Genomic DNA, 18237 nt, shown 5'->3' on the forward strand with positions numbered 1-18237 from the left:
GCCTACAAATACAAAGGCCAGAGGGGAACATGCCCTGACAATGAAACTAAACAAAAAGGGGAAAGCTCTGGGCAGAGGAGACAAACAGACAGAAGCAGCGCTTCAAAACAGTGCTCAAAGAGCAGTCATCGCAGGTGTGCTGCCGAGCTGGCTGGGCACTGCACATGGAGCCCTGCAGGGGTCAGGTTCTGTTCAGCGTTTTTATTAATGGCATGGATGATGGACTAGCAAATGCACTTACAAATTTGTGGGTGAACCTTTGCTGTAAGGAGCAAACAATTTGGAGAGCAGGGCTGGAGTTCAAAACTAACCTCAATAAATAAGAGAAATGTTGCAAACTGAGTAAGAGAAAATTCAATGAAAACGAATGTGAAGCCGTGAGCTCAGAAAAGAGAACTCAAATGAGAAAAAACAAATGGGGAATACCTGAGGAGACAGTGATAAAGGGCACAAGGGCCCATGGCATTACTGCCAGGCTGTGATGTACTCTGCAGGTTTTCCATGGAAAAATCTTTTCCCCCTGCAAGAGTTAAATAAAGGTCAGGCCCCACCGTTGCTCCATAGACTCACAAAGCTGAGGCCAGTTCTGCCCTGCTAAGCCTTGCCTGCAGGAACAATTTCTGTAGGCCCCCAGGGTGCGTAAGAGGCAGAGCAGTGCACATGCCCAAGCCTTCAGCCCCGCACTCATCCCCACAGAGACCCGCTCTTGGGGTCAAGGCTTGCATCTCGGTAACTGCATGCCCTTGCCAGCGGCGTGTTTGGGGAGGAGCTCGGGCCTCCGTGACCCACCAAGTCTTCCAAAGCGCCCTCAACTAAGCATTTTCCCCTCTGTATGGAGACAACAAGGCAAGGGGATAAGCTCAGCATCCCACACCTGCACCCTGCCATCTGTTGAGCCAGTAGCAGGCAGGGCAGCAGGAAGGAACGCGGAAGAAATACCAACGGCTGTGTGTGAGTCCCTTCAAAGAGTGATTTCCCTGCTGTGTAATTCTAGCCTGCCTGAATGGGGACAGGCTCAGTGGCCCTGCTTTTCCCCAGTGACACCCTGAAGGACACCAAATGCCTTTTGGGGTGGCCGGGCTGCTGCAGACACTGGCCGCGGGGCTGCAGGGATGGCTGCACGCCGCTCTCCTGGTGCTCATCAGCCAGCAGCGACTGACGAAATGGATCTTGATGCACTGTCTGATCATAGAATGAAGGTGTCGTGCACATAGCCAACATTTAAATGCAGTCCAAAATGAATCAGGAGAGTATTTCCAGCAGGGAAGCAGCAGCCTCTCTCTCTCCATCTGCTTCTCGTTGTGCCCTCGCTGCTCACTCATGGTCATGAGGAAGGGCTCAAATTGAAGAGGGCATTCATTGAATGATGAGCAATGGAGAAAAAACATGTTATGTGGTGAAAAACATAAAGAGTTTGGGGTGAGAAGGTGTTCCTTTTTTTTCCTTTTTTTTTCCTTTTTTTTTTTTTTTTTCCTAATCTAGCCCTGCTAGCAGGGATATTGCTCTCTATAAATTCACTGGCAGAAACTCCAAGGAGGAAGAGAGCCATTTAAGCTAAAAGCAATATTATCACAAGGATATGTGTCTATAAATTGACCAGACATAAATTTAGGCTGGAAATTGGAAGAATGCTCCTAACAGCTGGAGGAATGAGGCTCTGGCACAGCCTCACAGATAGCAGTGAGTAGAAAGAAGAAAAATAAAAAAGCAAGAAGAAAAAAAAAAAAAAAAAGCAAGTTTTGAGATTGAACTTGCCCATGAAGGGGGCATATGTGTCTTCTCTTGGTACTCTGCTACTCTCTTTACCCCATGCAGGACAGGAACGGGCTGCCCAGGGAAGTGGTGGGGTCATCATCCGTGGAGGTCTTAAGAAACGTATAGATGTAGAACTTCGTAGCATGATTTATTGGTGGACATGTCCATACTCAGTTAAAGGATAGACTAGATGATCTTAGAGGGCTTTTCCAACCTGAATCATTCTATGATTCTATTCTGTGATCTCCCATTATTTATTTTCCAGGCTTTTTCCTGTCATCTTTGTAAGTGTATTCACATTCATGAAAACCCGTCTGTATGATGGCAGTCCTGATGCCAGCTCAGATACTGTCCACCTGAATTTTTTGACTGTCCACAAAGGCCCAGCCTTCCACCAGGTCTATGACATTTCTCCAGTTTAAAGAAATATGGTAATCAGCGTGTGAGCCATTTTACACATCCAGTTTCACTTGGTGGCTCAGATTATCAGGGAGGGAGCTCCTCTTGCAAGATGTTTGTTGGCTTTTTCTGATTTTTTTTTTTTCTGCTGGTTCATGCTCTTAGTAAACATCATTTAAAAGTCTTTCCTGTGCTGAGACAGGAAAGCGTGTGGTCAGGTCCTGCCCCCTACTTACTGGATGCACAGTTGGGTGTCCACCAGCCACGCCTTTCACCAGAAGCAGATAGGTCTCTAAACTAATTTACTATAATATGTATCTAGAAAGGCAGCTGATAAGAAAAAATGTGCCTGTTAGGACTAATTCACCATGGCAGTTGTAGAACAAAGTTGGCAGCTGCCAACATACCAAGCTCTACAAGGAGTGTGACTAAGGAGAAAAGGATGTAGATAAACAGTAATGCACTTTATAGACATCACTGTGGGCAAAAATTCCCACAAAACCCATGAGGTGCCTGTGAGGAGAGCAGTCCCCTCACCAGGGGACAGCAGGCAAGCTGCTCTGGAAGGTCAGTGGGACAGCTCTGATGGCAGGAACCTCCTGAGCCAAGGAGTAGGGCAAGGGAGGAAACTGCTAAGGAGAAAAAGTCCTCACAGGAGAGCTGAGCAGGGAGCGCTTGGGTGTCTCTGAGCTCCCCCTGGCACTGGGTCCAGGGGCTGGGGCATTTGCCCAGCCAGAGGACACTGAGCCATCTACACCCAGGGTAGAGCCGTAACCACCAGCTCTGTATCACTGCCAGTGCAGGTGCACCTGTTGTAGGCATAGCAACAGCTACATTAGTGGTTTAATGCAGATGTATTAACATGGCCAGGCATTGCCCCCATTTTTAAGTTGTGCACTAGTATCAATTACCCACCCATCTTGTAGTCAGACCTTCCAAGAACAACGTCTCCATCAATTGAGTTTTATAATGGACAACCAGTTTTCATTTTTCTATTTGCTTCTTCTGTCACAGAGGAGTAGGGCTAAATTATGAAGCAAACTACTCTTGAGTGGTGTTACTAATGTTCATAAGTGACTTTAATAGACAATAGTAGTTATGCTTTGAAACAGCAGGTTTAGTGTCACTTAAATGTATACAAGTTCTGTACCTGTATGCTACTGCTTTCCTACTTTATTTCTCATACATAAAAAAGCAAAGGCAGTACTTTCCACTTGTGTTTTTTTTTTCTTTACTGCAATAAATACATAAAAAATAAATAAATAAATAAGAAGGGCTGAGTATTGAAGAGAGAGAATAGAGAGAATGAGAGCACAGTGTTTTATGTCCTCTGCAAAAAGCAGAATCCACTACAAGCAGAAAATGGCTGTAGGCTCAGCAGGCAGACAAAGAGATGGAAATGTAGACACTGGAAAAAGGGAAGGCACTGCAGTCTCAGATGATGTGATGATACAGAAAATGCTGGTTAAAAATTCTGCCTCAAATGTGTTTTGAAAGAAACTTGGGGTTTTGTCTAAACCAATTTTTTGTGTGTGTAAAATGTGCATATGCTCCATGGAAACAGTATGTTCTTGCTGAGCTCCCCACAGCTGAAATATTGCTGTGATATTACCTCCAGAGCTGTAGCAGCTTCTTCATGTCTCCATGCTCTGCTGTGGTCGCAGCTCCTCCTGCCTCCTGGTGACCATGTCAGTCCTACGAGGGACTGCAGCTCCTCACCAGTGCCAAAATCTCCACGACCATAAGACCAACAGCCTGAGGCACACTCCAGTGATAGCAACTCAGATGAGAAATACACTGGACAAAAAAAAAAAAAATTAGATTTACATCAAAAATTCAAAATTTGCTATTGAATTTTGCTGGGGATCTTTTTTCTTTTTTTCATAATTTTCTACTGGAAGAGACTTATTTTCTAACTGTTCAAATAATAAACTTTGTGTCTCCCACACCAGATCTTGTCAGTGCTGTTTGACCACACACAAAGTATTGATTTTGAGTCTGGCAAAGCCTCGTACAATGCAGACTGTAGACAATGAATTCCCAAATAGATCTTGGCAGCTCATGGGAATGACAGACATCTAACATACTTCCAGAGCAAGTTCAGCTTTAGAGGTCAGCATTTCAGCCTTGCAGATATTTGACAGGCATACTCAGCTAAACTGGTGAAATGATAACTCATATTTCAAGACACTTGAAACAGCCATCACCAGTACACATTCACCTCCCCCACTACTCTGCCTGAAAGATGGTTTCTTAATGTATTTTTCTATAATAAACTTCACTTTTTCGCATTTTATTTCCCACTTGAGATCTAAATCATCTTTGCCATAAATGTAAAACAACTAAGCCAATTGTTTGGTAGTGCAGGTTTACAATATATCATTACAATAATAATTTAGAGAGCTGGGAAGTTTTCTTTGCTATAAATTTGCTCCGCTCATTACTGTTACTAGTGTACAAAACAAGTAGATTCCCACTGGAAAATGGGAGCAGTTAAAATCCGCCTGAGAGCCATGGGTTTATTTTTGTGTTCTGCTACACTCAGAAAAAAAAAATGGTTGTAACAGATACGGGATGGATGAACCACTCTGCATTACATGGGAAAGGTCCCAAGTGGGTCTGAACTGGCCAAGCCACCTGAAACAACATCTCGTCTGACATGGAGTGAGGGAAGCCATGTGTATCACGCCCCTCTGAAGCCTTTGATTCCCAGACCTCACCCAGCACACAGCACCCATCGTGTGAATACCAGGATGGAAAAAGAAAATGCAAACTTCAGGTGGGAAAACGAGTCACGCAGAAGCTTTGGCACATGCAGCTCTGTCCTCGGTGCCACAGTGGGGAAGACAATGGAAGGTGGGCCAAGTGGTCAGCAAAGAACAGGACCCACTTCTGAGCAGGAAAATAAGTTGTTCTGGAAATAAAGGAGGGTGCTGCTGGGATCCTCTAAGACTAATTGCAAAGGGGAACTCAAGATCAACAGCTGAACTTCAGAAAAACAGAAAAAATAATGGAGACAGAGGAATATTTTAGACATTAGACTTTTCTGTTGTGTTTTTTGTGTGTGGTTCTTTTTTTTACAAAACCAGGAGGCAGAAACTCCACTTGCTTCATTCACTTCGCTATTCATTATTAGCTCTCAAACTTTTGTTGTATTCTAGGGTGTTAATAAATAAATAGCTATTGTTAGTTTTAGTTAGTAACTGAGCCAATGTTTGCACAAAGCATTTAGAGGTTAAAATAAGAGAGCTGCAACCAAGCTTTGAGTTCGAAAGGGGCTTCATGAATTGATGAGGGGGAGGCATGGCTCCAAGTCTGTCAGTCTCAGGCCTACCTGGAATGATGCTGTAGCCCACCCTAGGACCATGCTTCCCTTGTAGGAAAAGGAGAAATATGAGTGAGCAAAGTCCAGGCTTAGACAAAGCAAAATTAAAGGGAGCCGTGCATGGAAGAAGAGCTGGCAGCAGCTCAGGCAACATCCCATTCTTGAAAGGACCAAGACAACAAACCAGTACACCTAACTCTCCTGTGATGAAGGGCTGAGAATTCAGAATGAATCCCAGTTTATACCGGGCCAGGAGCATGTATGACATTGCCACTTTGATTCCCTTCCAGTAGTCCTGAAACTGTTCTTGTCATCATCTGTCCATAGCTGAGAGGAAAGATTGCACGTTGCTGCAGTCCCTTCACCTTCCCCAGCCTTCCCACTGCCACCGTCAGAGCACAAAAGGAGCTTTTGTCTCCCCATCACTCACCTGCCAACCCAAATGTGCCTGCAAAATGCAATCATCGCTGACTGAGGAGCAGTGAGTGCTCCTTTGCTGAGGCAGCAGGAGGAGGATGCTTCACTCACAGCTGCTTAAGGGCATCCCACAGACGGGATGCTTTGCTCAAGAAGTGTGCAGTGTATACAAGTGCTGGAGGAGAAGGGATGTGAGATTCACAGATGACAGCTCCAGCTCCTTTGATCAGTTGTTCCTTAATTATGTGGTGCCTGTGCGTTGCTCTTGTGCCACATTAGACAAGGGTATGAGCTATAGAGATACAGGAAACAGGTGACCCCACTTTCAGAAACCCAGCTCAGCTCCATGTGAACGCTTCAGGAGGGGTGCCAGGACTGCCTGAACTCCGGAGGAAATGTATGAATTGTTCCCAGCAGGGGGAAGTGCTGCCTTAGCTCATTTAGGCCAATTTTCCTCTTTCCTTGATTCCTTTCCCCTCTCCAGATCACTCCTGGGATAATCAGGACACAGAAGCATAGGCTTGTGGAGATCCTCATGCGACTTCAGAGACGGAGCTGGGCGTTGGTGTTGCTCCCAAACTAGACCAGGTGAAGTGGCTGGGATCCTGGCCTACCAGACCACCTACAATAACCATTTCCCAGTGAGAAAGACGAGCAGACAGCACCCTCCTACCGCCTTTTACGGTTCCATTTTTTTCACAGGATCTTCAGGCAGGTGGCTGCAGAGCCTCACCCCTTTTTGGTGTGTGGGGACACCATGTCTCACTGTACACGTGGTGAAGAGCCACCCATGGACATGCGCTGCTGAATGCCACTGACAACCAGACATTGAACAGGCTCCCTGTGGACCTGCTCCAATGCAGACAGTTTTTAAATCAAGGACCTGGGGCTGCATCTGAGAACTGATGCCTTAAAATGGTACTGGCAATGGGTAACCACTGCTGGAAACACAAGGCTGAGAGTTACCAACTGGTCTCAGTCCAGTGTTCTGCAAGCACAGGCAGTCTTGCAACAAAAGCTTAACCCAGAAGGGTCTCTAGAACACCTCTTCAAATGCTAGCTCTCACCAAAGCCCACAAAACATCTCGCTTCAATGCCCTGCAGATTACAAATGCAGTGTAAGAACGCAAACGCATCCCTGTCAAACTTCGCAGCAGAGACCAAGCCATCACCAGCCTCCTGGAAGTTCTGAAATAGCAGGGAATTCAGTTAGATTAATTTCTCAGAAGTGATATTAAGAAATGGACCATTTCATTAATAAAATAAAATAAAATAAAATAAAATAAAATAAAATAAAATAACCTGAAATCCCAGCTCTTGACAGAGGAACACTTTCCTAATCCCAGAGATGAAGATCACTGTAATCCTGCCTATCAGTGGAAGGCTTTCCTACCACCGTCAACCAGAGGAGCACCCTGCTCTGAACCCACCCTTTGTGGACAGCACTTGCAGTGATTCAGAGGAAGGCTAAAACAGGGCCAGAAGTCAAGTGGCAAATTGAGGAGTAAACAAGGATTCCTAGACCATGCAAGTACCAGCAGAAGACTGAAATCTGGGATTAATGTGATATAAATATAGCACAGGCAAATGCACTTGGCACGCAATGATCAAATCTCCATCCAGTGTAATAGCAATAAATCACATGCCCAGGGCCTTTAGCTTCCAGCCCTGGAATTATTTCTACTCTATCAAACAGCTCCTTTCATCAAGAGCTCCATCTTCATAAAATTTATGTTCCCTCCTTCCTGCCTCCCCCTCCTCATCTCCATACAGACAAATGGATTTTGGAAAGCATTTGAGAATTTCACTCTTTGGATAGTTAGAAATCTTCTAATTTCCAGTTTCAGTGTACTCATGACTGGTTTATATCTATTTGATCTATTTCCATGTTATCCCCTAATAGCTTTTTCACATTTGATATTATCCCCCAGATGTATTTATAAAGAATCATCGCCCAACTTCTCAAAGTCATTTTGCTATACTGACAAAGCAAAGCTTTCAAAGTGTGTTTTTCTAAGACAGGTACTCCCCCAAACAGCCTGATTCAACAGCCTTCCTCTTTCCTGATGCAATTTAAAACTAATTTTTTTTACTGAACCCATAAGCAACAGTTCAATCAAATTCTTACTGATATTTCGTATGGTAGACTACTACTTCTTTAACTTTGCTGAAAATATTTCAGAAGTATCCCCAAATTACAGCAACTGCTTTTAGAGCTCCATCCCTCCATCAATCCATAGTTACACTAGTGCTAACCAACGCGTACTGTTGCTGACCTTTTCCCTCTTTCATTATGTCTAATTAGTGAATCCTTAGTTCAGAGAAAAAGCTCCTCCTGTTATCCCAAAGGGCAGGACTTTGCCTTTTGACCTATTAAGTCTAATCTCTTTTCTATTTTTCCAGTTGGTTAGATAATCCGATTCTTCATGTGTGATGATCTGCTCATTGTCTGGATGAGCAACGCCTTCAACTCTCAAACAATACACACAGTCGTGAGCAGCTCCATGCCCCTCATTCTGCTGTGCTAATTGCTGCTTATTGCTGCGGTTGGTTCCTGGGAGTCAGCACCCAGAGGTGCTCCCTGCACGGATCTCAGTGTGTCCCTCATACAGGAGCATCCCCATGCCTCCCCACCTGGTCCAACCATGCCCTCCCAGTGCTGCTGGCTGCTCTCACGGTGCATGGGTGAGTGAGGAAACAGCTGGAAAGAGGGAAAATAACAGGATTTAGAAAACCATAATGTCTGCGTATAGCCCAGTGTCCGGGTACTCCTGGCATTGTGAGGCCCCTCCAGGCCCCAGGCCCTCTAAGGGCTGCTGACTTCGGCATCTGTGGCACAAGCACAGCTCGTGGTGACAAAACAGATCCGTACTGTCCCATCTCCACTGAAGAGCCATCTCTGGTGCCAGGACAAAGACCATCCTTCCCACGCTGCTCTGAGACGCTGCCAGGGGTAAGTGCTCACACTTCGGTTTGGGAATGGGCAAACAGACCCTCCGTGCCAGGCAGCATGGGGCAGAAAGTGAAGTAAAGATTCTGCCATTGCCTGCAACATGGAGAGGGAAGAAAAGGAAATAAATCAAGGAGAAATGCATATTGTGAGGAAAGGGACTGGTAAAGGGGGGAGGGATAACACAACCCCACACTGGAGGAGGTGAGAAGAAGAGGAGGCTGTAACTGTGTGGTAGGCAGAGGGTAAGAGTCAAGGTACCTTGCTGCCCCACGGTGAAGTAAATCTGAAGAAAAGATAAAGCACTTTCTGGCATGGAGAAGGACTTCACTCCTTGCACGTTGCAAATCATATTCTAATCCCCAAAAAGCTGTCCATTTTTGGGGCATTTCACCCTTTGCCCAGTGGCTGCGATGCTGGGCATTGGCACCCTGCTCTCCCAGTCCAAGGGCAGCAGCTTGAGGTGGGGACCAAAGAAACCAGCTTGTGGGTGGGTTGTTCCTGTGCAGAGGGGAACAGGAGACCAACATCATCCAGCCTCCTCCTCCTTAACCTTGCCTCTATCTGTAGCCCAGCATGGCTGTAAATTCCCAATGTTTGACCAGAAAAGGAGTAAAGCTGTGTCTGGTAGTTCCTAGCCAAGTCAAAGGCACCTTTGTATAGAGTCATCAGCAAAAACAGAAGCTGGAGTTCTTTGTGCATAACAGAAAACACCGTACTTATCCCATCTTCCAGGTCTTCAGCTGTGCAAGATCTTTTTGGATGTGGATGAAGTAGGTGAAGCTCTGCGTAAGGAGCAGAGAAACTGTGGGAGGGGAATGGCTGCAGCAGAGCCTTGGCACTGCTCTCACATCAGGTGAGGCCAGCAGGAGAGCTTCTGCCTCTTGCACAGGTCTTGCATGCGTTTGGCTCCTCTTAGGTGTGCTCTGTGCTTTGAGGGGCAGTGAGAGACCCCACGAGGACCACAGCAGAGCTGAGGGACCTGACTTGCTGCACCACACCCCACGTCTCAGAGCTGGGCTTTCGGTGTGGACAGCAGCAACGTCGACGACCACCTTGGGTGTGAGCCACCGGCCTCGTTCCTCAGGAACCACTGAGCAGATAACCACCCTCCGTCGTGCTTCTCCAGGCAGTCCCTGTCTGCAGCCTTTGGGGCGCATACTCCCTGTTTACCTCTGGAGTAAAAGGCTGCATGTGCTGCTGCTCAGCACCAGACCACCTGGGGCTCTGCAGGGTGTTGTTTTTCTGATACCTTCCGTGTGAAGAGTGGGGAGGTTGAGAACAAATTAGTAGTTTGGATTATTTTTTTTTTCATCACTACTAAAATTTTTATCTGGAAATAAGGTCCGTGAGCTGAGTTTCAAGCTGCCAAATCACAGCCTCTCTCTTGTTTTCATCAGAGATGTCTTGAATATTTAAGAATGGTCAATTCATGAGCAATATTAGAGAGAAATTCCTAAGAGCACTTGACAGAAATTTGCAGAAGACCCTGTTCCTGCCTGCAAACCCTCCGTACTGAAAGCCAAATAATTTGTGGAAGACTGTTCAGCTTTTAACTCAGAAGAAAAACTGAACAAAACCAAAATATTTTGGTTTTCTCAGAAAGGAACATTTTGTTTTCTTTTTCCAAATTAGATTTTGCATTATTTATTTTCTTTCAGATTATCTACAAAAAGCAAAAACCTAAAATTGGAATCAAACATTTTTATTTTACCAAAACAAAATAGTCTGGCTGATCTTTTTCTTTTTTCTTTTTTTTTTTTTTCTTTTTTCTTTTTTTCTCCAGTGTGGGGACTTGAAAGTAAATTAATTTCCATCCCACTTTATGGGATCATGTACATGTGAATTAAATGAAGAAAATAAGTCTTCAGCTATCCCTGGCTTTTAAACAGAAGTGCTTTGGTTCCCTGGTGAAGTAAAAGGCATTCCCCCCCCTGCAGAAGAGCAGTGTCACTGGGGAAGGAGGACAGATGTCCACGATGCAGCTTGTGTGGACGGGACCCCAGTGCCTTGCGGGTGTGGGGGTGAGACCAGCACAGCCTCATGGACCATGTCCACGAGGTGGGAGAAGGCAGAAGCCCTTATTTACAAAAATAGTGTGACAGATTTTTTTACAGCAGACTCAGTCTTTGCCAAACATGACTCAATTACTCACACTGGGTTTATATTACCTTGCAGGATTTTTATTCCTTTTCCCAGGAAATCATTACTCTTCCTCACTCCCTGCGCTCCCAGCACAGATCTGAAGGCAGGTGGGGAACAGTCGTACCCAGGTCCTTAGGCTCCTGCCTTTACAGTCCCTGTAAGCCCCACGCACCACACTCTCCTCCCAGGGCATTGATTTTTTTGTCCTTGGCTGTGTGAGCACAGCACCTGGGACACCCATTCTGGCAAGACAGGCTGTGGACATTACCCTGGGGAACTTCTTCTTTTTCAGTCCTGGTGGGATTCCCAAGACTTTGAGCAAGTTCTCTGTCAACCACCCTGATTTAAGGGTACTGAGCCAGGAGTAGCCATTCTCCTCCAAAATCCACCAGGAGACAGAAGGAAGAGGGCCTGGTCTGCTCTCGGGGTCGGGACTGGGATGAAAGGAAAGGACAGGGCCCTGTCTGGACAGGTGTCACTCGTGCCAGTGACACCAGTCACCAGTGACAGATTAGCGCGAGCACCGTGCCTCCTGGGTCAGCTTGCAAGGATGAGAGGGACCAAATCAGTCCTGGGCATTGCTGGAGTCACGGACATAGCAAAATGCATGGCCTGGCCACACAAAAACAGGCCAAGGAGCAGCACTGGGGGTGAGTCTTTAATTGCGTCCTTGTAGGATGATGGTGGAGTAGACATGGTACAAATCTGCAGTCACAACATGAGAGGAGCTATGGGACTGCTACTAAAGGTGGTGTCCACACCATCCAGCAGGGCAGCATTGGTGGCCAAAACCCAACCAAAACCTTTCCGGAAAGACAAAGGGAAAGCCACGTCTCTCCCTCCTGCCTTCCTGTCCAGGTCCTTGGGCGAGGGACCGTGATACAAGCCCATACAGCTCAGGGACTTTGTTGTGCCACTCTGAATGCAGAACCCCACTCAGTCGCAGGGTTTGTGCCACCATTGCAGGGACTGGCCCTGTTCAGAGTGGGTGCAGAGTCACAACCCCTGCCTAAAAACTGCAAAAATAATCAGAGAGAATGACCAAAAAATCCTCTACAACTTTACCTAATAACCTTGCTAGCTCAGCTCCTCTAGCCTGAAAGAGCAGTGGCAGAAGCTGTTTTTGTTTCCTTGCTGCTCTCCTGAACTTGCTGCCCACCATCAGCCTGGACTATCATGTGGAAAAACTAGACACTAGTTACTATCAACCCATTTACAAATTGTTCTTCTCCTGCCACATCTGTTCGGTGAAATCCCTGGGTACCCAGCAACAATCTTGCCATTATTTAGGGGCTGTCCCAGATCCTTTATTGCCTGTCCCCATGGAAATTTGTACAGACAAAACATTAGCTGTTTAAGTGTAAAATAAATTTCCATCCCACACAACTAGCTTGCTCACATTAATTGCTTCATGGGCAACAAAAAAAAAAAAAAAAAAAAAAAAAAAGATCTGCTGGAGACATCTGCAAGGGAAAATAACAACCACAGCCATGGTTTCATAGGAGGGAGGTAGAAAAGCTCCACGAAATGGCCCAGTCCTCCCCTAAGGGCCTGGGGAGGCCAATCCTGCTGACGTTTGGGCTGCAGTGTTGCAGGTGATGGAATAACCTGCCCTTCTCTCCGAAATGAGTCCCACAGCCTGCGGCACCGTACTGCTGGGAAGTCCACCCCAGAGTTTGTTTTCCTCCTCCTTCTTAGAGAAATGGCAAACAATCAGACCTCCAGCCACAGCTATACATCACTGGAAAATGGTCCTGCTCGTTACCTTGTTCTTGGTAAAAGAGTGTGTTTTTTTCTGTCCGTGTCCTGTGTATCAGCACAAAGAAAACCATTTCTTCTGCGGATGGATTCCCCTTCCCTCAGCCCAACTCAGTCTGTGTGCTCACCAAGCCAGATGCATCCGTGTCTTTCTCTCACCTCTCCCCATTTCTATGCTGTGGGTGCTGCTGGTCTGCAAATCCTCACCACTTTGCCCAAGTCTCCTGCCAAAGCGATGGCAATCGAGAGCAGGGCTTCCCAGCAGGAGCCCCGCCAGAGCTCTGCTGTCTCTGGGCTATTTACGCTGTGCTGGGACTGATCTGAGCACTGTCCATTGCCATCTGCCACCTCTACCATGCCATGCAGTCTCACCTTTAGATTTAAAGATGATCAAGCTGTTTTCTTGTGGTGCTTATTCTGCAAACACACCCATTTGCATTATACAAGCTGAATGCCATTGCATTTTCTCCCTTTGCTTCTGCACTTCCCTGTTCCAGCCTATTTATTTTTTATGGGATTTTCACCTCTTTCCAACTTCTAATTTAAAATGAATTCATGCACCTGTCCTTCCAGCAGAGAACTATTGAGATATGTTAACTAAACCCTTAGTTAGATGAAAGAGTCATTTTTTATATGGCTATAAACAATAGTCAAAGAGAAAAGAGTCAACGGGAAGCTTTAATGCAGAGTCACCCAGGAAGCCCTTTTTTCCCATATTCCTGTGGAGAAAAATAGGAGATTTTGGACAGTGACTCATCAGATCAAACGTAGCCAATCACCTTAATTGAAATTAATTGCACCCAGTCTCCACGGCTTATATTGACTCTACAGGAAGCGTCTGATGATGAACTCAGAGGGCCGCATCGATATTTAACCAGGATGAAAACAGATTTTCCCCACCCAGACCCCCCTGGGCTGGGCTGGGCTGGGCTGGGCACTGCTACAAGGTCCACAAATGAAGCTGGAAGCAGTATCACGAAATGCCTCACCCAGAGCAGCAGAGAAAGACAAAGAAACCTGAACAAAGAGGGACTAATGAGTGCCAGCCATTAGGAAAGAGCATTGTTCCATGTCAGATGGGTCAGGGACACTGGAGGGTTATCAGTGGGCTGTTATCACCATTATTTCCACCTCTGCTCCTACAAAACTTCATGGGAACATTCTGGGGAGTTTCTCCCTGAAAGATGGAGAAGGGAATGGTCACTAAGGGTTGGGGGAAGAGGTTTAGAAAAGCTCAGAGAGTTGCAAAGGTGTCCTTCTCCCGTGCTTATACATTTACTAGCTGAGGCAGCCATGTCCTCTCATCACCCCTGCTTCTCACAGCCCTTCTTGTGCCTCCCCACTGAAGGCCAGGGCTTCCTTCTGCTGCAGAGCAGAGGTGGGGAACTCTGAGCTGTAGGGCAGATCTGAAAGATGGGTATCCTCTCCTTTCTGCTCCAGGGACTTCTTCTGCACAACCCTGCAAGCAAGAGCTCTTCCTCTGGCACAGCATCCCCAGCGGGGATGGGGGTAGTAGCAGGGATGTGTGGTCCAGGTAAGGCTCATGGAGGTGCCCCTAACTGCTGTAGGAACTGCTTTGCAGACAAGCAATGTGTAAAGTGAGTAAACCTGGACAAATCAGCTGTGTTTTTCTTTGTTTTGTGAAGTGCTTCTAGTGTCAGAACAATCTTCTGGCTATTCCTCATGCTCTTCCCTATCCTCATCTCCTCTAGGTTCTCTCCAGGAACAAGTCCATATGAAGTAGTGCTCCTGTGAGTTCCTGTTCTGGCTTCAGACATCCTGCTACAAACCTCAGGATAGTTCTCCTGAACCTTCCAAATCAGTACTTGGTGTTTTTTGTTTTATTTTATTTTTTTTCACCTTAGCAAGTACATTCAGCATCAAGGCTCTTTATGAGGATGAAATTCATTACCATCCCTCCATCCCTCGCTAGATTTCTTCTCAAGGTTGGCTCTTACTGTTTAGAAATATCAGTGGGCAACCTGAGATAATATAGAACTGTCAAGGACTATAAAATAACTCAATTTTCCTACAGACAGCCCCAGCTATGTCACTTAATGAGGTAGCTTATCCATTGTTTGAAATAACTGGTTTCCCCAGGTGTTTCCTGAGATGGAGAAGGCATGCTGTTAGCCTTGGTCTTTGTTGATGTCTGCTGGATCTTCCAGTGGCACTCACGGTTTCTTCTGCCCAGATCTTGGAGAGAAAACATTTTCCCAAGTTACTATGGAGATGGCTGCGATGCGGTCAGTGAGCACAAGGGAAGGAACAGTATTTAGAGCAGATGGATGCATACGAAGTAAGATCCTGTTTGCTCTCTAGCTGGGAGAACAAAGGAAAGTATAAAGATGGGCAAGATTGGAACAGAACAAGAGAAATTATTTGTACAAACACTGTTGTCATAGGTGTGAGCGTGATGGTGTCAGTGAGGCTAAGGTGCAAAGAGAGGTGGTGGCTTCCAACAGACTGAGAGTGCAGATGGAGAAAAAAATGAGCCATTTGGGTCCCGCAATGAACAAAGGGTTTTGTGCTTGAAAACATCTCTGGGATTTTTTCCAGATATGTTGGATGGTCTAATTAAAGTGATTGATTCACTCCAGAAATATGTCATAATTTCTCTGGCCTTTCTTTGGTAAAATTCTTCCTGAGGTAAGAACAAATGTCACTCATCTCCCAGCTGAGGCTAATGAACGTGACGAGTAAGTGATCCGTGTGCCTAATGGGGTCTTCTTGCATGGAGAAATTTTACCCCAGTTCTGCAACATTTGGTCTCCTCCATTACAGCTGCTGAAGCCCTTTTGCCTAGAAGCAAGGGCTTGGCATAAGGGTATATACATGGCCAGCTGGCAGCAGTGTAGCAGGATGCATCCTTGGCCAGCGTTGATTTACCTAACATGTAAAACACTGTAGGAACATGGGTGTTTGCCCCCAAAACAATCTACAATACTAGTGTCTGGCCATTTCACCACCCTGGGTGTATTTGTAACTAATGCCAGAGTGACAGAGCAGTGCTGCTGTTCCTGCTGCCCAGAAGAGAAACGCCCCAATGGTGAGGAGATGCGGAGCTCCATGTGGCTGTGCCTGGGAGCGGGGATCAGGACCAGGACCAGGAGTGATGTCTCATTGCTTGTGAGGACTGTGTGTTTCACAACGGGACCCAAAGCACCCGTGCAGCAATCAGAGGCACCCAAGTGAGCCATGGGGAGCACAGCGCACCTGAGAGTACTGCAGTACAGCACCCCAGGGTTATCACCAGGGGACAGCCATCCTTTGGGAATTGCCCAACTGAATCTTCTCTTTGCAGAAAAGTGTGAACTTCTCCCTTTTCCTTCAAGGATCTTTTTACTTTCCTACGTGAGGCAGGTGTGCATGAGAAGGAAATGCAGTGTTTTTTCTTTGTTCGTTTTGTTGTTGGTTTTTTTGTGTGTGTGTGTGCATGAAAACAATCTGCAAAGCTGCCCTTCAAAAAGTCACAGAGGCTCTCTAGAAATGCTGACTGTGATAGCATAGGTGGGCATCGCTAGCAGGGATGGGGTGAAATGTCCGTGTTAAAAGACAAGTAAGCCTAGTAAGCCTGAGTAAGACAAGTACCTGTCCAGGGAGCTGTGCAATGCTATTGCCCCTCATGCTCTGTCACCACATGCCCCTTTCTTATTTCAGCCTGCACAAACAGTCACTGTGGAGCTGGGAATATGTCTGACAATGGATTTATGCAATGGCCAGTGCAATGAGACCATGACCATGGTAACCCTGCCAAAGAGAGACCAATTAATGTGACAGCTGACCCTGAAATTTGTGTTTTTGCTCCACATTATGCAGCTGCTCTGAAGCATCATCACAAGCCTGTCATCATTCTATGCCTTGGTTTTCTGTAAAATTGTGTCTTTTACCCTCTTTTGAGTGAATATTTTAAGACCTACAGATGCACAGTGCTGCTTATTATTATCACCAGTGTAACACATTAAACCAGTGTCATAATCTGGTGTGCTTAACAATGAGAAAATCGCTAGAGTTGTTAGAAGGCAGGAAAGTTGGAAATTACTTGTTCCTGAAAAGGTAACGTGTGAAGTACTGATGCTGCCTTCTCATCTATATTCATCACAGCAAGTAGTGACTGCTAAGGCCTTCCCAGTACAGAAGAGCAAAGCCCCAAAAGTTTGGGGACTCCATCCCTAAATGCAATACAAAGTCAGGAATCAATAAGATCATTATGTTTAATACCAAATATTTAATAACAAAGGTAGCAGTGAGATCGTGTTTCATTCTGATATGTATAATCAGTTTTACTGGAAACAGCAAGTTGCCAGCCTGGTGCCAAACCCCTGTGAAAAGAAACTCAAGAAACTGTTGTCTTTGGGTACCTTCAGGATACATGTAGGAAAGTGTTTTTTGAAAGGTGTGAGTTAGACTGAGTTTGCAAGACGTAAATCATGTCAGATGAATATGATTAATTTATAATCAAATAACTATCAGTCTCCATAGAGGAAGACCAATAAATTCCATAAATCTGGTGAGTTTTTTGTTTGTTTGTTTGTTTTTAAAAAGGCTTACCTTGAAGTGGTATCACATGATTAATTTTTGTAAAGCCTTTTAATCCTGGCTTGTAATTGAGGTTTGTAGTGCTGTGTTGCTGCCTCACAGAGCCTGGGCAAGGGTTAGGGGCCAGGTACCCCAAGAGGTGCCATCAAGTTTTCCACATCCTGTGCTGGGTTTCTCCATCCCCTGAGATCCTGCTCCCCGCCGGCATCACAAGCGCCCCAGGACAGTCCCTTCATACACACCACAGGCACCAGGATGGCTTTCGTTTCCAGTGGGAACCAGCTGGAGGAATTTGTTCAGAAAGGTCCGGTTTTTCCAGAGTTAAACTGGTGACTCGCCACCTCGTGGCTCTCCTTATGATGGAGCTGCCACTCACAGCCTTCAGAGGACATGGAGAGTAAACAGCAAATCATGATGGAAAACGCTGCCACGCCTGCCATCGGGACTTTATGCAGAACCAGTGTTTATGTGTGGTGGGCTGTTGTGCTCGAAGCAAAGGCCAGGGTGAAGCAGTGTAAATCCTAAAAGGAGGGGGTCTGCCCTTAACAGTAGACCTGGAAATAGCCTGCTGAATGCTTTGGCACAGACTCATAAATGAAGGGCAGAGAGATGTTCGTGTTGTTTCAAGCCAAGTGTTGATCACATTGAGTGATATTACTTTCCTGGGGCACAGAGCATCATTTGGAATCAGCCCTCATCAGGAGCTTCGGACCAGGCTCTCATGAACCTGATGTACACAGGTTTATCTATCAGTATAAAGAAAGATCTCATTAAAATGAGAATGGGACAGCCCAAAGCTGCTAAGTTAATGAGCAAAATGAAAGGGCTTGTAGGGAAGGATGAAAGAGATGTTATTAGATGCTGGAGGGAGAGGAGCTGAGCCTGAATTATGACACCAAAGACTACTTTGTGCCTTTCAGCCTGACTCGTCCCAGTGACCAGGAGACAC

This window comes from Cygnus olor, chromosome 17, assembly GCF_009769625.2.
Source record: "Cygnus olor isolate bCygOlo1 chromosome 17, bCygOlo1.pri.v2, whole genome shotgun sequence".
Classification (NCBI taxonomy): Eukaryota; Metazoa; Chordata; class Aves; order Anseriformes; family Anatidae; genus Cygnus; species Cygnus olor.